Here is a 21,646-nt window from a genome sequence, read left to right on the forward strand (position 1 = left end):
AGAATGGCCAATTTCCCTTACCTACTGAGTCGCTCAGCAGCTTTGCTGGATTTCTAGGATTTATTTTTTTCACCTAGTAAGAGTGTGAGCCTTTTTTCCCACTCTTACATGTGTTGTGCTGTGGGTGTTTAACATTTTTGTGTTCCTACACTGTGGAGCATCACCTACTCCACAGGCATCATCTTTTTACTGTGTGTTACACAGCACCTTCAGTACAGTGACACAGGGTTGTCTTTTAGACTTCCCAACTCAGACTCCATTTTCTGGGACTGACTACTGTCTCCCAGAACACATAAAGTTGCCAGTAACTTTATTAGCTTCTGTAAAACCACAGACCCAGTACAATCCATCTTACATGGGAGTACTAGAAAGGGTTAATACTTATCGCTTTTTGTCTGTTCCTCTTGGAGCATTGTTTCGCTCCCTTTTCATCAAGACTTGGCTGGTGGCAGTGGTAACTACTCTATTTTTCCTATCGCGGTTATCTTAAATAACCTTGGTATTGTTTTAGGCTATCTTGGTAGCCTCGAACTTAAACCTGCTAGACCACATATGTTTTATTATGGTTCCGGCTGGGTTTATTCGCCATCTCTTTTTGTAAAAGTCTTTCTCGTGTTTTCACCTCTGCGCGCCAAACCAGGTTTGATTCCTGTAATGCTCACCTGGTATCCACGGGGACATCACTCAACCTGTTCTGACCTCTTATGACCTCAAACCCTTCCCTGGAGGCTATTCGACTGGAGACTGGGCCTGAAACACAGGATTAGTAGAGTTTAACTCCCTATTGTCTCTGTGTGCTTGAACCCCTTCTTCCCTGGGGTCCAACCCTTCCCTTTGATCCACAGCTCACCTTTTTTCTTGGATAGTGTGCTCTCCGTCCTGCCTTCAGCGCAGGTGCGCATTGACTGATGCGGGCTCGTTGCTGCCTGGTTACTTGACTGGCAAGAGTCCGACAGGTAAGTATAATAAGTCTTTTGAACAGTTCTCTAACTTCGTTCCTTTCCTTCCTTAGATGATTGCCGGTGTCCGGGGATGGCGGCGTGCTGCTGAGATGAGTAGCGCTGAAGGTGAGTGAGAGCGCGAAGCACGATGTACCCCTTTCGTATTTGCATTGAACTGAGTTATTTTTCTGTGTCTTTTAGGTGCCGTGACGTTTTCAGCGTGGATGCCGGTTATGAAGAACAAATGCGGTGGGTAAGCACGGTATGCAGCGCCTCTAGATGTTTCCACACTAACCTGGAGTGTCTTTTCCCTCTTGCAGATGGATGAGAAGTTCTGGAGACAGAGTTCCCCCAGAGTGGCTGGGATTCGGGTAAGCGTTTGAAGCTCGTACAGTATTTAAAAATAAGCGAAGATTTGCAGAATGCTTACTAATGCCTTTTTTCTGTTCTTTTCCCTTTTCCTTAGAAAGCGGCATGCCGGGATGGGAATGACACCACCGAAGATGCCAGCAGAACACAAGGAGCGATGACTGATGGGCAGAAGCGCAGCAAGGTAAGGCTGTTCCTAACGGTGTTCTTGTTCTTGCAGGAGCTGAGCGCAGAAGAAAGATGCAGGCCTACTGGAGACCGATCCGAACACGGTGAGTGTCACGCTACAGGTGCAGAAATCGCAAAGCATGTTTCTCAGCCTGGGTGTGGCTTAAATAGTCTCTGGTTATCCCAGGTGCCTCTGGGCTGAACCACACCCAAAAGACTAGACCGCACATGCAGTTCTGGGAACCGAAATATGTGGGGGCATCCATCTTGTCCCCATCAATGCACTACAAGTCCAATCCCCAATGTTATCCTATGGGAGTGAGTGAGCCTAGTGCCACAAGCGGCAAATCTGACTCCAAGTGGGTCTTTGGAGGGATGGAGAGGCCCTTGAGGGCCATGTAGGTGATCGTGGCCTGGCTCCAGCCTGACATCTTGGAGGGCTGGTGACATGAGGGGCAGGAATATTGACAATTCCTTTGTTCACTGTCTTTTCGCTGGTTCAATGCAGAAGCCCTCTTTAGGCGCCTGTATGTCTGGAGGGGGCCCGATGTGAGGGAGGGGTTTAGGACTCCCTGCACAGGGTCTCCTTGGAGACCCAGGTCACACTCTGAAATGATTGGCTGTGGTGACTGTCCCGGCGGGACAGCCACCCTGCTGTGTGATTGACAGCCAGGCTGTGTGAATGGGGGAAAACTGCATAAAAAGCAGGTCTCTGGGACTGGAAAGGCAGAGTCGCCACTGGAACGAAAGAACCGATGAGGAGCCGATGGAAGAGGACCCCTACCACGACTGAACCGCCCGGTGAAGCCCTGCTGCAGGTCCGAATCCTCGAACTCCAACGACAGAGAAGATCCTCCAGGAATCTTCTTGCCCTGAGCTGGTCGGACCAACCAGTTCGCCCAAACTGCAAGCCAGGACACCCTCCTCTGGTCGAATTCGCTGTACAGAGCTACAGTGGGCCGGATAGCTAGGAAGGTCAGACCCTGCTTAGGTTTTAAGGAGCGCACCTTTTATTCATTGTTTTGCTCTGCTGCTGGGTTCTTCCCTGGGTAGTGCAGGACCCTCCAGTCTTCCTACTTCGTGTCAGTCCGACAGTCGCTTCAGGAACCGTGAGCTTGCAGGAACTACCAGGAACGTCCGCCTCTGCTACAGCTACTTCTCCATTGAAAGGTACTGTTCAAATCCGGTTGTTCGTTTCGCTCAGCCGCGGTGAAAGTGTGTGAAATCTTTCTCCAATCCGAGGGCTTGTCCTTCTCTACTCTTTAACCTAACTTTCCTGCCGACCACCTTCGTCCGGAACTCTTGGCAAAGACTTAACCGCAAACTACCCTGAACTGTGTGATCTTGAGCGAAAGACTTTTGTCCTATTGACTTTGGCCTTAAGCCTTTTTGATTTGATTCCATCACTGTAATTCGTCTTTCTAGATTGCCCTGCTTACTTACCTGTTGGTGCTGTTCAATTTCTACCTATCTTTGTCTTTCCCTCCCTTTTAAATTTCTGGAGTACCATTTTGCTCCCACTTCATTGTGTGAGCTTAACTTGTCTGGAACCTATGGGGAGTGGTGTGGTGTATTAAGAGTGTGATTTTTAAACTGCTTTACTTTAGTGAAATGTTATACAACTGATGTGTAAATAAATGTATATTCTTTTACTCAGAAACCTTGAGTTGTTTGAATCATAGTAATTGCTGTCCTTTGTGTAACTATTGATACTGCTCACTTGCTCTTGAGATAAGTCTGGCAGCTCAGCCTTAGTGACCACTTTGACTGTGTAGTATGGGCTTGTACCAAAGGTGAATTTGTACTGTCACTTGTAGTCTTAATTATGTGTGGTGTTCCCAAAGGGTACTGCATATAATACTGCCTAACACTAGTGGGCAGCGGTGGGATCAAGTATAGTAATTACACTTAGAGTGCTGCTATTACCTTGGATCAACTAACCACAAGGCTAACATCACCAAAAAGCAATATTAATCATGTCTGATATGGAAAGCTACAGTCAGTAGACCCGCCTTAGTTACACTGTGGATTATTTAAAAAATCTGTGTAGAGAAAGGAATCTCTCTGCCAAAGGCAAAAAGTATGAATTGATTGAAAAGTTGTTGAAGAACCAAAGTCTGGGGAGTGGGTCTAAAATACCTGACTCTCCAGCAAATGTGGAAAATAATGAGGATGATAATGTATATATTACTGGTGAGTTAGAGGAAGTAAATGTGTCTTCTAATGTAGGCCTCACTGCTCCCTTGTCTGCTCAGCAACCTCAATATTTGTCCACTGGGACCCTATCAGGTCCTACACTCAATCCTGAATTCATTGCTCTAGAAAAGATGAGGCTTGAATTGGAATTCAAACATTTAAATGCTCAAACTGAACAAAAACACCAAGAACTTAAACTCAGAGAAATGGAGAAGAAATGGAGAAGAATCATGAACTAGAAATGAAAAGGTTATCTCTTGAAAATGCTTCTCTCCCAGAGTCTTCTAGGTCTTCCAGTCCTAAGAGACTCTGTATGCCTAAGAAATTGTAGGTATGCATGAGGTTAAGCTTGATATTTTGGATTGGTTGGCAATGTTTGAATATAACCATGGGATTCAAGGTCTTACAGAGAATCAGTTGCTTCCCCGGCTCTTCTCTAGGCTACTCCCTGTTGCATCTGATGTTGTAATGGAGTTGGGGGAGGTGGATAGGATGGATTATGAGTGTGTAAAGCTAGCTTTAATTGCAAGATTTGGGAAGGCCCCTTCCCAGTACCTTCGGAGGTTTAGGACCCTCAAAATGCATGATGGTACCCCTTGGGCTACCTGGGTGTGTGACTGTTTGAAAACCTTAAATGGTTAGATTAAGGGTTACAGAGTAAACACTTTTGAAGGTATGAGGAATCTTGTTATGTTGGAGTCTATTTATGATGCCTGCTATCCTGAGCTCAGACAGCACGTGGCTGATTCTAAGGAGATAGATCCAAAGAAGCTAGCTAAGGCTGCTGACTTCTGGGTTGCCAACAGGGCTACTCACAAGGTTTCTGGGGCAACTCAGAAGAAGGATGAGGGGAAGCAGCCAAAGAAAGATAACAAGGAGAATGCTAATACCTCCAATCCAAAAGAGGGCCACAAACAGCAACATAAGGGTAAACCACAAGGGAATCCAAATCAGGCTAGTACACCATCTGGACCCAAACCAGATGGAGGTCAGAACAAACCCCCATTCATCAAGACAACTGGGAAATGTTATGTTTGTGGGTCAACTGACCATGTGAAAGGGGATCCCAGGTGTAAGGGTAAACCTTCAAGGATCCACACTGTCTCCTTAGCCTTCTCCCCAGAGGAAGAAGTACCTATGGCAAGTGGAAACGTTCACCTACTGGCTGATGAACCCATGAGAGTCTCAGCTAGTGTTTCTTTAGTGTCCCTGGGCTTGTGGGAAAAACAGAATTTAGATGTCTATAATTCCTTCCCAGATAATACTAAAGAGTATTATAAAGATAGTGTTCTTGTGAATGGCCAGGAGACTCCTGCCATCAGAGACACTGGAGCCAGCATAACTGTGGTGGATGAATCATTTTTCAAGGTGGAGGATGTTGCTAAGGCACCCAAATGCCTCACCAAGCTAGCTGGAGGCCCTGTGCAAATGCTTCCCCAGTTACCAGGTCACATCCAGTGTAATGATATGACTGTCAAAATACCTGTTAGTGTGCAGAGTGAAGTGCCTGGGAGGGTCCTGTTGGGTAATGACCTGAAAACTCTTGGAGTTGTGTCAAGCACTCCCAGGCCTCCCATTAAGAGGGGGCATGAGCTCACTAGGCCTGCATGGGAGAGGACCTTGAGAGGCTCTCGAGGGGAGCTGATAGAGGAAATTATCACTCCCACTCCACAGGAGCTGCTCACTGCTACTTCTAGGAAGAACGAGGCAAAGGGGAAACCCAAGACCTCAAGGAAAAAGTCAGACAGCACCTCTGTGCTACCAACAAGGACATCACCAAGATTGTTCAATATCACACCTGTGATCCCTCCACCTGTTGAGGCAGAGTGTGAGGTGCAACCTTGTGTGGTTGAGCCAGTTTCTGAAGAATCAGATCTGGAAGAAGACACTGTTTTAGTTGGAGATCTGGACCCTGTTGACCATCCTGAGCTGTAGTCTTTACTGCCAGAAGGTGGACCCAACAGGGAAGACTTCAGCAGAGGACAGAGAGAGTGTCCTACTCTTGAAGGCCTCCGACGACAGGCTGCTAACCAACTTGATGGGCAAGAAGTTGGAAAGCACATGTTAAGCTGGGAAGATGGCCTCTTCTACAGTGAACCGACTGAGTCTATCCCTTGGGGACTGCAAAAGAATTGTAGTGCCCCTTGCCAACAGACTCCAGTTCCTACAGTTGGCCCATGAGATACCTTTGGCTGGTCACTTGAGTTTCAAAAAGACCAAGGAAAGGCTCTCCCTATACTTCTACTGGCCTAAAATGGGTTCAGAAGTTGACAAGTTCTGTAGGAGCTGTCACACTTGCCAAACCTCTGGCAAGAGTGGAGCCAAGAATGTGGCACCCCTGGTGCCTCTCCCAGTGGTGGGAGTTCCTCTTGAGAGGGTGGGCATCGACATTGTTGGTCCCCTTGACCCTCCCACATCTTCAGGGAACAGGTTTATCCTGGTTGTAGTAGACCATGCTACAAGATACCCAGAAGCTATACCTATGAGAACTGTTACGCTCAGGCTGTGGCTAAGGCTCTACTTGGTATTTTTTTTTTACCAAAGTAGGGTTTCCTAAGCAAGTGATATCCGACAGGGGATCCAATTTTATGTCCCACTACATGCAAGCCATGTGGAAAAACTGTGGCGTCACTTACAAGTTCTGTACAGCCTACCATCCACAGACAAATGGACTGGTAGAGAGGTGTAATCGTACTATGAAGAGCATGATAGGTGCTTTAGAGGATCCCCTTAAAAGGAAGTGGAACCTTCTACTGCCATGCCTTCTGTTTGCTTATAGGGAAGTCCCTCAGGAGGGAGTTGGTTACAGTCCCTTTGAACTTCTCTATGGCCATCCAGTCAGAGGTCCATTGGCCCTGATTAAGAAGGGGTTCGAGAGTGCTCCTTCCCCCAAGCCAGTCAGAGTGACTGACTATGTGATAGGTCTCCGGAGGCGAATGTCACACATGATGGCAGAAGCTAGTGATAACTTGAGAGCAGGGATTGAGGGAGGGATATCCCTGTGGGCAGCGTGTATAGTACAGAGCCCAGAGTATGGAGGGACAGTATGTATGTAGTTAACAGACGGCAGAGTATCAAAAGGTGAGAGTGCCGTGGGCAAGAGTAGAGTAATAACAGGTAACACTCCCTGGGGACACTGGGTAAATGATAGACCACAGAGTATGGGCAGAGTGGGGTATTTTAGAGATTGTACGGTAGTGTTGTGTGAAAGTGCATGGGAACTGTGATTACTTTAACAACTGCTAATTACTGAGGCATGAAAGAGTCTGTGGGTACTATTAGACACTACAGATCCTTAGGAGATGGCAGTGCCTAAAGACAGGAGGCAGATCGCAGGCTACAACATGTAGAGGGGGGGGGTAGTTAATAGGATATAGATCGCAAAATACGCAGGGGTGTCAGCACCTAGTGAGAGTGGATAATGTACAGAATGTAGAGTAGTGATGCCTGGCAGTCTCAGTGGATGGTGGGTACTGTAAAGAGCTCAGAGTACAGAGAGACAGTAGCTAGTTCACAGACTGAAATTTATTGAGAGGAGGCAGAGCCTGGGGAAAGTGGGTCATTTTAAAGAGCGTAGAGTATGAAAAAGTGGCAGTGGCTGTGGATAGTGTGTTATTTTGGAGAATGTAGAGTATGAAAAGGTGGCGTTGGCTGTGGGCAGTGTGTCATTTTGGAGAGTGTAGAGTATGAAAAGGTGGCAGTGGCTGTGGACACTGCGTCATTTTGGAGACTGCAGAGTATGACAAGGTGGCAGCAGCTGTGGACAGTGTTTTTATTTTGGAGAGTGTAGAGTATGAAAAGGTGGCAGTGGCTGTGGACAGTGTGTCATTTTGGAGACTGCAGAGTATGATAAGGTGGCAGTGGACACTGTGTTATTTTGGAGAGTGTAGAGTATGAAAAGGTGGCAGTGGCTGTGGACAGTGTGTCATTTTGGAGACTGCAGAGTATCAAGCAGTGATAGTGCCTTGGGAGTGTAGATAGTGTAATGACCAATTTCACAACAGGGACTACACCATTTGAATTAAAGAGAGGGTGAAAGGCCTGCTGTCATGCCCACGTGTCCCCGCACTCACTCTCAGACATACTTTCAGCAAGAATCTAGCTCTCACTCGAGATCACACCCACGAAAATGCCTGGGCCCTGGGTCTGTTGTTCCCGATTCCCCCCTCCGCCCACATTGGGGGTTCGTTCCCTCAGTGGGGAAAAGATTGCTGAGTCACTGGAGAGGATGCCACGGGAGGAGCCACTGTATGTACCCGGGGTGGCGACTCCCGTGGCGTTTGCACACACAACGGAGAAAGGGTACCTCATATAGACAGCGTCTGAAGCGTACATCGCTCCCAGGAACATTGCCGTGCAGACCATCCAGGTATTAGCCACGCCTACTACTGCTGCAATGGATAAACGCACCCGTCATGCTGCATCGGCCGTAGAATCACGTGACGCATCACGTGGTCTACAGGCTCACATGATGGAAGTTGCGACATAAATCAAACGCTACCCAGCCATACAGCGCTTCATAGCTGTTTTGTTACTGCGTTTGGCATTCCGACCTGGATCAATGTTACTTCATGCTACCGACCTCTGGACTTCGCTCTAAGGACTCCTGTTTGCCTCATCCCTCTTGTTCCACGCCCTCGGATTGTTTCATCTGGTTATGACCTTGGATTGACTACAGACTGGTTACGGATTATCCCTTTTGTCCCACGCCTTCGGATTGTTCAACTGGTTCTGACCTTGGATTGATTACGGACTGTCTACGGATTACCCCTTTGTTTGGATCACCTGACTTGGACTTTGCCTCAATTTTGCTATTCCATCAGCCACAGGTTTTTCATCAAGCCTCAGGTGTCTCCAGTGTGGCGTGAAGGCACTTGCTCATGCCTCCCAGTGCCTTTGTTTGCTGTTTTGACCCACTGAGGGAACAAGTATTACCCTAGCCGTTTATTCTTCATCATTTCCTGGCTTCTGGTAGGTGTTCTTTCTGTTACATGCATAAGAGAACCTTGCTTGCATTCCTGCCATCACCTAATTTGCCCTTTCCCTTTCAGCAGCCATCCGGAAGCCTTGGGTATCCTGTTCCTACCACCTGTGGCCCTAATCTTTGAACAGCAAGTGTTTCTTTGTCTCGCTGTTGGCTGCTTAGGGACGGAGGTATTCTTGTTCCTCGCGACCTTCAAGTCTTGACAGACTGAGAAGCCTGATATCGCCCGGAACATGGATCCCTCCGCTGGGGACCCGGTGGCTGCTTTGGTCCAGGCCATCTCTGTTCTACGTTCCGATATGGCTGCTGCCTTCGCAGCAATCCACCAATGCCTTGATACTATCCAAAGCGAGCGTCATGCTTTACCGGCTGACCCGGAATTCGGGGACCCTGCCCCTTTGCTTAGCGCGCCCCAGGCCACCCCGCCCATCACTACCCAGGTAATCATACCCACTCCCTTTCCTTTGGCCACACCAGAATAATTCCAGGGGGACCCCAGAAGATTCCATACCTTCCTTAATCAGTGCAAGCTGCATTTTTCGTGTAAACCGCAGTCCTTCCCTGAATCAACAACAAAGGCGGCTTTCATGCTCTCTCATTTAGGTTGTATTGCAGCCACATGGGCCAATCCCTTATTAGAATGCGACAGCTCGGCCCTATACGACTTTGATCTCCTGGTAGCAGAAATTACCAAAGTGTTCGATATAAGACACAAAGCACAATCCAGGGATTTAGAACTGCTTAATTTAGCACAAGGCAAGTTCTCTCTCATTGACTACATTACCCGATATAATCAGTTGGCGGTAGAGACTGCTTGGCCTGAAGACAATAAGGCGGTTGTCTTCTATAAGGGGCTAAATGAGGTCATGAAAGATGCCTTTGCAGTAGTTCCATCCCTGCCGGTCCTCTATCATGAGCTTGTCAACCTGGCCCTCCAGGTAGATGCTAGACGGGCCGAGAGGAGATTGGAGGCCGGCTTTTCTTCTGCCCCTCCAACCCCGAAAGAGTTTCAAGGGGAACCCATGCAAATTGGGGGGTCCGCAGCCCAATATTGCCTACAGAAAGGGAACGCAGGAGGACAGCTAACGCCTGTTTTTACTGCAGGCTTAATGGACACTACGTCAAAGAATGCCCTAGACGTCCTCGCCTCAAAACCATGGGTTTTCAGAAGGCTCGTCCCTAAATATGGGAGCACGGACAAGTCGTGATCAGTCCTCCATACCACCTATACCAACACACGCAGGTTTGAAACCCATAGTGATACAGGCTAGTTTGTTTTTTGCTCCCGACACCACACACTCAGTCCAACTTGTCATTGATTCTGGTGTCACGGGAACTACATTGACAATTCATTAGCTCTTTCTCTCAACTTGCCTTTACAATCCAAGCCGCGGCCCGACCCAGTGCATGCAGTGGACAGCACGGCGCTCATCTCAGGTCCTATCAAACAACAGACTGCTCCCTTGTACCTGGTAATCCAGGATACCCATAAGGAGATGATTACCTTTGATCTGATCACTACCCCCCATTTTGGCCTAATCCATGGTATACCTTGGTTGCGTCTCCATAACCCTGTGGTTGATTGGGCTTCTGGCCGACTGTATTTTGAGTCACCTTTCTGTCAGACTGCGTCCCTTATTCAACCAGGAGTGATGGAGACACCCTCACAGCTATTAGGAGCAGTAGCCCGGCTTACGCTGGATGAGCCCCCCCCGATGGATACCGATCCACCCCAGCACATGGTGGGTACTATAGTTTCTGGGATTCCTACTGAGTATCATGAATACCTTGACGTGTTTGATAAAGGTTGCACAGAGGTTTTACCACCACATAGGCCTTATGATTGTCCTATTGATTTAATACCAGATGTGGACATACCCAAGGGAAGAGTGTATTCATTATCACCCGTGGAAGAGCAGGCACTCAAGGAGTACATACAAACAGCCATAAGCCTGGGTCACATATGGCAATCGGCTTTGCCTGCCGCCAGCCCTATATTTTTTGTACCGAAACGGGAAGGGGACCTGCGTCCCTGTATAGACTATCGATGTTTGAATGCCGTAACCATCAAGAACCGGTACCCCATTCCTCTCATTGGCCCCCTACTGGATTGTTTGACGCACGCCTCTATGTATACCAAGCTGGACCTCCGACGCCTACAATCTAGTTACGATACGCCAAGGTGATGAATGGAAGACGGCATTCTGTACGCGGTATGGGCTGTTGGAATACACCGTCATGCCATTTGGCCTATGTAATGCACCTGCAACGTTCCAGCGGTTCATGAACGACATCTTTAGTGACATCATTGATGCTTACATTATCGTTTATTTGGATGACATATTGGTGTTTTCATCCACTCCACAGGAACACGTGAGACATGCCTGTGAAGTTCTCTCCCGGTTACGATCACACTCCCTCTATGCCGAACCCGAGAAATGTTAATTCCATGTAGACAGCGTAGACTTCCTGGGCTTTCACATTTCACCTGGGTGTCTGTCTATGAACGAATCCAAGGGCCGTGCGGTATTGGACTGGCCTGTTCCCGACTCCCTCAAAGCCCTACAGTCATTTCTGGGCTTTGCCAACTTTTACAGGCGGTTCATATCCGGGTTTTCTGATATTACAGCCCCTCTTACTGCTCTCACCAGTCCCCAGGTACCTTTTCTGTGGTCCACAAAACAACAAGAAGCCTTCGACAAACTAAAAGCAGCCTTTACCTCGGCTCCAGTTCTCCAACACCCAAATCCCGTCTTCCTTTTGTAGTAGAAGCTGATGCTTCTTCATTTGCCATGGGGGCCGTCTTATCCCAAACATGCCCCAACACAGGTCGTTTACATCCCGTGGCTTAGCACTCTCGTAAATTCACCAGTACAGAGACACACTACACCGTCACAGAAAAAGTGCTACTGGCCATCAAAGAAGCATTTCAAGTCTGGAGACACTGGCCCTCATTACAAGTCAGGCGTTAAGGGTTTAACGGCGCCGTCGGCGCCGTTAACCCTTAACGCCTGATTCACACTTTAACGCCTGCTTTTTGCAGGCGTTAAAGTCCAAGGCGCTAAGCGACCTTGGTACTAATTACGGCACCGTAATTTACGGTGCCGTAATTAGTGCCTTACCCATCCCCATTATGCCCTATGGGGCAAAAATGGGAATGGGGAAGGGCAAATGGTGAATGGGGAATTACCGCCCCACTCACCTTGGAATGGGGCGGTAATTCCGCCATCCACCATGGCGGAATCCGGCATGGACCATGGTGCTAATAGCACCATGGTCCACCGTCTGACTTGTAATGAGGGCCACTATCTACTAGGGGCCACTCATCAAACCATAGTCTACACCGATCACAGAAACTTGCAGGATCTGGCCTCCTTGAAATGAGTCAAAAGCAGACCAGTCTGATGGCACCTGTTTTTTGCTGCCTACAATTTTGTCATCAAACACAGGCCTGGAACTACACATCGGAAAGCCGATGCTCTTTCCCGTTCCCCAGGGGGTGTTTCTCTCCCGGTTTTTCCTGATTCGATCTTGGACAAGAAACATATAGTGTGTTTATGCACCCTGCCCTTGAACCTTTTACACACTATTCATCAGTGGACTTAATCACATCCCGAACAAGTATCGGATTGGGGTTTGGTGTTACGTGACGGTCTTCCTTACTACCAAGACAGGCTTTGCTTACCAATCACGGAGTCATGCAACTTAGCCCTTGAATGGTCCCACGATGCTCCCATTAATGGTCACCCCGGGCAAAGGCGCACTCTTAGTTTACTGCAACGATGGCGTTGGTGGCCCTCGATGAGGGCAGATGTTAACGCTTATGTCAACACCTGATCTATATGTGTGCAGTGCAAAAACAGGAAGGGATGTCCTCTTGCGCTGCTCCAACCGCTACCCGTGCCCCCGAGACCAGGGCATACCCTCACTATGGACTTCGTTACAGACCTGCCCATGGTTAAGGGTTTTGACACTGTATGGGTGGTTTTCGACTCTTTTACAAAAATGGCTCGTTTTGTCCCATGTACGGGAATTCCCACAGCTCCCAGGTTGGCAGAGATGTTCTTTCGGGAGGTATTTTGTTTCTTAGGGTTACCCACGGTCCTTATTTCGGATCGCGGTACCCAGTTCACGTCAAAGTTTTGGAAGGCCCTCACCTGTTTGCTAGGGATTGATGCCTGTTATTCCTCTGCATACCATCCGGAGACAGGCGGGCAAACTGAGAGAGTGAACCAAGTAATGGAACAATACCTACGTTGTCTCTCCCTTCAGAACCAGCAGTCTTGGTATCGGCTTATACACCTGGCGGAATTTGCCTACAATAATGCACCACATTCCTCTCTGGGTACTTCCCCTTTCTATGCGTTATATGGGCACAATCCTCACACCCTGCCGATACCAGACTTGTCCGGCCCGACTGTGCCCGCTGCCACTGCTTGTGTCCGAGACATGTCCCTGGTCCATGCACAAACACTCACACACCTCCTTGAAGCGCAGGGAAGTATGAGGATTACGGCCAATAAGAAACGGACACCTGCGCCCTCCTATGCCCCAGGGGGCAGGGTGTGGCTTTCCACCAGACATCTGCAGCTGCCCGGCTCTCGCAATCTCATGCCCCGTTTTGTGGGTCTGTACAAGGTCTTACGCGTGGTGAATCCAGTGGCCTTTTCGACTATCTCTGCCTCCTACTTGGAGGATACATCCAGTCTTCCATTCCTCCTTGCTTAAACCTTGCCCAGTTGCTTCTAGGCTATCTGTTCCCCCTTCACCAGTAGTGCGTGACGGCTCCGAGGATTATGAGGTCACTGCTATCTTGGGTTCCCGTTTTTCCAGGGGTCTCTTATATTACTTGGTGGATTGGGTGGGTTATGGTCCCGATGAGAGGCCATGGGTACTGGCATCCGATGTCCATGCGCCCCTGTTGGTGTCCCAGTTCCATCGGGAACACCCGTCATGCCCACAGGGTCGTGGGCCCTTGGGGGGGGACTCTGTCACGCCCACGTGTCCCCGAACTCACTCTCATCCATACTCTCAGCAAGGATCTAGCTCACTCCAGATCGCACCCACGAAAACGCCTGGGCCCTGGGTCTGTTGTTCCCAATTCCCCCCTCCGCCCGCGTCGGGGTTTCGTTCCCTCAGTGGGGAAAAGATTGCTGAGTTACTGGAGAGGATGCCACAGGAGGAGCCACCATATGTACCCGGGGTGGCGACTCCCGTGGCCTTTGCACACACAACAGAGAAAGGGTACCTCATATAGACAGCGCCTGAAGCGTACATCGCTCCCAGGAACATTGCCGTGCAGACCATCCAGGTATTAGCCACGCCTACTACTGCTGAAATGGATGAACGCACCCGTCACGCTGCATCAGCTGTAGAATCACGTGACGCATCACGTGGTCTACAGGCTCACGTGACGGAAGTTGCGACATAAATCAAATGCTACCCAGCCATACAGCGCTTCTCAGCTGTTTTGTTACAGCATTTGGCGTTCCGACCTGGATCCATGCTACTTCATGCTACCGACCTCTGGACTTCGCTCTAAGGACTCCTGTTTGCCTCATCCCTCTTGTTCCACGCCCTCGGATTGTTTCATCTGGTTATGACCTTGGATTGACTACAGACTGGTTACTGATTATCCCTTTTGTCCCACGCCTTCGGATTGCTCAAATGGTTCTGACCTTGGATTGATTACGGACTGTCTATGGATTACCCCTTTGTTTGGATCAGCTGACCTGGACTTTGCCTCCATTTTGCTATTCCATCAGCCACAGGTTTTTCATCAAGCCTCAGGTGTCTCCAGTGTGGCGTGAAGGCACTCTCTCATTCCTCCCAGTGCCTTTGTTTGCTGTTTTGACCCACTGAGGGAACAGGTATTACCCTAGCCGTTTATTCTTCATTATCTCCTGGCTTCTGGTAGGTGTTCTTTCTGTTACATGCATAAGAGAACCTTGATTGCATTCCTGCCATCACCTAATTTGCCCTTTCCCTTTCAGCAGCCATCCGGAAGCCTTGGGTATCCTGTTCCTACCACCTGTGGCCCTAATCTTCGAACAGCAAGTGATTCTTTGTCTCGCTGTTGGCTGCTTAGGGACGGAGGTATTCTTGTTCCTTGCGACCTTCAAGTCTTGACACCTGCACACAATGAAACTCTTCATGTGCACAAAATCAGGAACATGTGATCTCAGAGAATCACTTTCCTGTTTCGAAAACCCAGAGAAGACAAATATTGACCATTGACAAGGTGAGAACGCATTTTAACATTGGAGATTTAAAGAGGTTACCACACAAAGACAGAGGCCCTTCCTCAAGTGCAGTGACCACAAAAATGCCATTGACACACATCATGACACTATAGTTACTGAAGGAGGCAAAGTGTGGAACATGTCCAGTGTGGCACTGCACCAAAGGAGACAGAATACATGCACTGAAGGAGATGAAGAAGAAATGTAATACAGGTCGGACAGTAGAGACCAACTCAGCATCCCACAACGCAAAAGTGGAGGCGATCGCACTGATGAAAAAGACAAAAGGCAAGATCACACAAAACAACCACCTTGCTGACCAGTAATGGCAAGGAGTGAAGTGTATCAATGGAAAGAATTTACTGGAGATCGAAAGTAGTGAGAAGCGCGATCAGTCAACCAGACCTTCTGACCCGATTCAGGAACAGAAGTGTTCCAGAAAGGTTCAGTCAGTAGGATCTGTATTTTCTGAGCAAGATGGGTTATCTACTATCCGCTCCTGCTCTTTTAAGAGAATAGCTTGCATGCTGTGCAAGGTCCCTGTGCCTGTGCATCTTTTCTGCATGCTCGCTGATGTGGTGTGGGGGAGCAGCAGATGAAGCATGAACAAGGCAGAGTAAGTGCGCAGCCGGTTCCTCCACGGTGGAGAGACAGACGGTGCATGAAAAAGGTGGAGTAAGTGCACGGCCAGTGACTCCATGGTGGAGTGGCAGATGGTATGTGAACAAGGGGGAGTATGTCCGTGGCAGATACCTACACGGTGGAGCGACAGACGGTGCGTGACCAAGGGTGAGTATGTGTGCAGCCGGGACCTCACAGTGGAGCAACAGACGGTGCATGAACAAGGGTGAGTACTTGTGTGGACGGGGTCTCCATGGTGGAGCGACAGACAGTGCATGAGCAAGGGGGAGTAAGTGCATGGCTGATGCCTCCATGGAGTGACAGACGGTGCATGAACAAGGTTAAGTACACGGCTGGTGCTTCCATGGTGGAGCAGCTGACGGTTTGTGAACAACGGGGAGTAAGTGCACTGCTGTTTCCTCCATGGGGTGGAGGGCTGTGTGTGTCCCCCACACCTCCCTGGTCGCGTCGGATGCTGTGTGTGTGCCTCCCACCCCCTGGTTGCCTGTGATGTTGCGTGTGCCCCCCACCAACCCCTGGTCGTCTGTGATGCTGTGTGTCCCCCCACTCTGGTCACCTGTGATGCTGTGTGTGCCACCCACCCTGCCCTTGGTCGCCTGTGATGCTGTGTGTGCCCCCTAACCCCCTGGTCACCTTTCATGCTGTGTGCTCCCCACCCCCGGTTGCCTATGATGCTGTCTGTGCCCCCACCTTGCACAGTGGTCAACTCTCACATCTGTGTGCTGCTGCCGCCCTGTAACATGGGGTAGGCACCTTGGATTTGCCCATTGATTGTCTTTTGCATTTGTGTGCTGCTGCTGCCCTGCAACATGGGGTAGGCACCATGTATTTGCCCATTGATTGTCTTTTGCATTTGTGTGCTGTTTCCGCCCCGCTACATGGGTTAGGCATCATGTATTTTCCCACTGTTGGACTTTTGCATCTGTGTTAAGTTGCAGCCCTGCAACAAGGGGTAGGCACCATCATGGGCGTAATCATAAGGGGGGACAGGGGTTTTTGTCCCCCCCAACTTCTGTGGCATGCCTTTTGTCCCCCCCAACTTTTGGAGGGAGGGTAGGGGGGCCGCAATGATCAATTATGTAATTGGACAGCGCAAGCCTGACTGGAGTGCTCAGCCAGGCTTGCGCTGTCTCATTACATAATGCAGAGATGCCTGGCAGCCGCGCTGCAACACATTCAGGGCTGGGTTGCCCTGCATAGCTCAGTCCCTCACCCTGGCTGGCCTGGGTCAGCAGCCAGGGTGTTGGACTGGGTGTTGCAGGGCCTGGCGCCTCTGCTGTCACGCAAGCAGCAGCACTTCCGGGGGCCAGCGTCACAGAGCATCGCTTTCAGGCTTTGTGTTCGTGCCACACACACACAGACAGGAACTAGGAAACTCATTCAGCTTTCTTGTTTCTGTCTAGAGGCACGTGAGTGCAAAGAGGTTAGGTCGGTGTAACATGAGACGTGGCCCGGGCGGCATTTGAACGCAGAGCAGAGGTACTTTAAAAATGTATTGTGTTTGTGTATGTTTGTTGGGGAGCCCTCTGAGGCAAAATACTTCCGAATTAGCATAAGAATTGCACCAACAGAAGTGACTTCACAGAAAAGGACATTGCAAGGCGCATCATCAGTCGTTGATACTTGGAGGCACCTTGTAAGTGACTAGAATAAGTTGCCATAAATAAGCCAAATGACAAATAACTTTGTGGTGCAAAATACCTAAATTGCACTATTGTTATATATGGAGCAACTCTATAGTCATTAGGCTCTTCCATTATAATAGCATGATACATTAACGTAAGCTTTGAAGTGAATCAATCACCTACAGAGCTGCAGATAAGGCACAATGGGGGTCATTACGACCCCGGCGCTAAGTGTTTAACGGCGCAGTAAAAGGCTACGGCACCGTTAAACACTTAGCGCCTGATTACGAGGCAGTGGCAGCGGGCACAGTCTGGCCGGACAAGTCTGGTATCGGCTGGTGTAGACCAGCTGTTAAAGTAGGGACCCGCAAAGGGACCTTGGTGCTAAGTACGGTGCCGCAATTTGCGGCACCGTACTTAGCGCCTTCCCCATTCCCATTGAGCCCTATGGGGCAAAAATGGGAATGGGGAAGGGCCCATGGTGAATTACCGCCCGCCAACCTTGGAATGGGGCGGTAATTCCACCATTCACCATGGCGGACCCCGGTGCTAATAGCACCATGGTTTAGCGCCGGGGTCGTAATGAGGCCCAAGGTGATTAAATGATTTGCTCAGGATCACACACTTGGTTAAATGGTGAAACTGGGATGTGGAAAATTTACGTGACCATGCACATCTTTCCAGGCTTAGTTGATATAGATATTTATTAAGGTTTTGCTTTACATTTCATGTGCTTATTAATTATATAATACATACAAAATATAATTATTTATAGCAATGCATTGGAAGCAAACCACATTATAGATTAATGTGAGCCTAACAAATCCCCCTTGGGTTTTAAAGCCATAGTCATTATTTCATAAAGCAGGCCACATTATGCACCATTCTCACTTCTGATCACTCCCTCCCATTCACATTTCTAAAGGGACAAAAGTCCCTGCTAATAGTACCCCCCTCCGTCCCGTCAGTGCCTAATGGCTCACATTGTAATACTCTGATACAGAGCAACGTGAGTACCCTCTGCTTCCCGGAGCTCCTTGGGACATTGTCCCGGCAGCGGGACACCTCTACTATTCGGAACGGGTAAGGTAACCTGCTGCCAGGACAATGTCATGCTGAGCAGGAATTGCTCAGCACACATTGTCCTGTCAGCAGGACACTTTTGAGGTGCCGAATGGGAGAGGTGTCCCAATGACAAATGTCCCATTCTGGCTCTTAAAAGAACTACGGGGGGTGCAGCTTGACCACCCCCTTGCGACTCTCCCACTGGGTATTCCACTGCTTGGAGCCATTTGAACACAGGAAATAATACCTTAATTTTAATCACGTAGACATATAAGGTGCTGCGCAGAACACATGTGTGGAGATAAATGGCATTTAAACATCTATACCAATTATACTTGGTCACCCACTGCACTGCATTAACCAATGGTTTCTGCCTTTGAATGAAAGGAAACATCAGGCAAATTACTGACATTGCAGTGAATCTGGTCCTTTCAGCCATGGCTTTATAGTTCAGCTAGGTCACGTCAACGTAGCCCAAAATTTCAGGTATCAGGGAGGGTGATAAAGTCTGGTCTGCTCAATGGACGTTGCACCACTGTTTCCATGTGTTATTGTAAATGTACATATAAATGTTTTGTGCACACAGTGTATGTCAGTGGAGGTGCTGCGTGCATTTGTGTGTGAGTGAGAGTGTGTGCAAGCATATGTGTGTTGACTTTTGTGTCTGAATGAACGATAAATAATGCATTGTTTGTATGTTCTAGTGGAATTAAGTTTGTGAATGTGATGCTGTGTCACTGGGTGCATAGCAGTCCACCTGAAGATGTGTGGGGTCCCAATTGAATTTTAAAGATAAGCCACCAGCCTTATGAAAGTTATAACAGAGCGTCAGCAATGGACTCTTGTGGTGTAGTAGTTTAGTGTTATCCCTCAGGGATTTAGGTTGTTTGACCGACGTACGAAATCACAGCAGAATTAATCGTAGTCATTTTTGCTGCGAATACGTTTTTACCTCGGTACAAAAAACCAAACCCATGTCCCCTCAAACCACCAGTACACCCACAAACCCCCCGCTTAACTTTTCTCCATCCGCTGCATCTCTTGTAACCTGCAGCGTCAGATCCATCTCTTTAACACGGGTCGGATCTGACGCTGCAGCGTCCGTTTTCTTCTTTGTTTGTTGGGTCCCCTGCCACCAATGCTGAGGAAGCGGGAGGCACACCTGCATCCGCCAAAGCCATAAATACCAAACATGGGCTCAGGGGGCCCCCCCTGCAACCACTGCTCTTCATGTTCGGTATCTTCAGCTTCAAACTAATGATGGTTGTAGGTCAAATCTACATTCGACCAATTTTTTTAACAATTTGGCCGAAACGATCCCTCAGAGCCACTTTCCGCCCTGCCTTCATCTCACCCCTTTACTTCAGTTGTCATGTCCCCCCCAACATTTCCAGCAAAGTTACTCCACTGGGCACCATGGATTTGCCTATTGCTGGACTTTTGCATTTGTGTGCAGCTGCCGCCTTGCAGCATGGAGTAGGCACCATGTGTTTGCCTATTGCTGGACTTTGAATTTGTGTGATGCTGCCGCACTGCAACATGGGTTCAACGCTGTTTATTTGCCTTCTGATTCGTTTTTGCATTTGTTTCTTGCTGCCGCCCTGCAACAGGAGGTAGGCACCAGGTATTTTCCCTGTTTCCACTTTGAATCTGTGCGCTGCTGCCGCTAGCACCATGGGTCAGGCCAAATGGATGCAATTACCATGTACTTCTCTCTTGCATTTGGTCTATGATGTATTCCTTTTGCATTTTGCACGTTCCACGATGTAATTCACCTCTTACGCTTCCATCTCTGTAACCGGAAGCACTTACTGTAACCGTATTCTGAAGTTAAAAGCGCCTAGATTCCTCTGGGTTTTGTGCGCTATATAAGTGTCAAATAAATAAATAAATAAACGGTGGAGCGACAGACGGTGCGTGAACAAGGAGAGTGAGAGCACGTTCCAAACCTCTGCCGCGCTCACATCTTTGACGACACACTGGGAGCCAGCGGTTGGATTTCTATGTGTAAAATGAAGACCAGTGAACTCCAACTATACACTTGTGTGGCTATCATTTTTCTGACCCCCCATAATACTGGCCATCTGTAATGCCCCATGCCTAGCTTCCCACTTGCATCCCCATCCATCTTTACTATCTACCATAGGATAACACCCTAGAAAGATATTGCACTGCTCGCCGTTCTTATTACTTATGCACGGTGACTCTGATCGAAGCACTGCGCTTCCTGTTGAATAAATAGAAAATACCAATGCAGGTGCTGCACAGATGCCGCCTGACCCCCTCTCATGAAGGTCACCTACAGCCAGTACTGTTTATCTGGATAACTCTGGGAATGTTAGCCCTTATAGGCCCATATTTAATCGGACATGTGCAACTACAACTCCCAGACTCCAAAGGATTGCTACCTTAAAGAGTAGAGCTGACTGAAGGTGAGCCCCGTGACATGGGTGCAGTCGGCAGCATTGACTGCTCACCTCATGTGGAGCCTGTCCGGGCAGTTCTCCTCAGGATCGTGTGCAACAATCTTCAAGAGAGGGCAGTGGCATAGACAGCACGCGCCGCTGCCCGGAGAGAGCTTTGGGGTCCCATCACTCTACTGCGGCTGCGCAGTAGACGAGACGCTATTCCCCGGAGCCTGGCACGAGGCGTCTCTGCCGACGTGACGCGTGTGCGTAAGAGCACGCCACGCCCCCGGCGGCCTCGCACGCCACGCCCCCTGCGGCCTCGCACGCCACGCCCCCTGAGGCCACGCCATACTGCTTGCGGCCTCGCACGCCACGCCCCTCTTCGGCCACACCCAGCCCCTGCGGCCACGCACGCGCCCCACACACTGTGAGAGGACAGGAGTGCAGTGTGGAGTTGAAGTTCTTTCACCACACGCCCGGGGCCGATCCTCACAACATGTGTATATTAAGCTCATGTGCATGGCCGTCAACAGAAACATGTACACTTTAAAAAAAAAAAGCGGGGCCTTCTCCCACCACCTAAGCACTGCTCTACGTTTTGAGTACTCATTTTCATAGCCTATGAGTCATGACATCCCAGGAATTGTGTCACATGACCTTTGACATCATTGTCACTGAAAGTGAACAAAAAGACCCCCAAATTACACTACAATTAATACAATAAAAAACAAATTAAATGCATAATATCAGGAAATGAATACACCTATCAATGTAAAATGGGAAAAATCATTGCAAACTTAAACAAGCCACCCCCAATGTGGTATGTTATGTTATTTGGCATTTATATAGCGCTCTATATATCATTGATATGATCAGATCTCAAAGCGCTTGTGGGTTGAACGCCCTTGGGGACCATAGTCCAGGTCAGTAGAGAGAATAGGGTGCTTGGGTGCACTCAAGATGTGGGCAGCTGATGCAATTGCCTGATGTTAGCTGCATCCTAACA

At 48.9% G+C, this 21,646-nt stretch overlaps 1 protein-coding gene across 1 annotated transcript in view; it reads right to left on the minus strand.

Moving 5' to 3' along the window:
- Positions 1 to 20,846, minus strand: part of LOC138489427 (zinc finger protein 436-like) — a 60,876-nt gene extending 40,030 nt beyond the window's left edge. Inside the window, exon 1 of the mRNA XM_069617144.1 lies at positions 20,710 to 20,846. The gene's annotated coding sequence lies outside the window, so the exon portion shown is untranslated. The remainder of the gene's footprint in view (positions 1 to 20,709) is intronic.
- Positions 20,847 to 21,646: the final 800 nt, after the last annotated feature.

The sequence above is a fragment of the Ambystoma mexicanum genome, chromosome 9 (assembly GCF_040938575.1).
Source record: "Ambystoma mexicanum isolate Mex_15411 chromosome 9, UKY_AmexF1_1, whole genome shotgun sequence".
NCBI lineage: Eukaryota > Metazoa > Chordata > Amphibia > Caudata > Ambystomatidae > Ambystoma > Ambystoma mexicanum.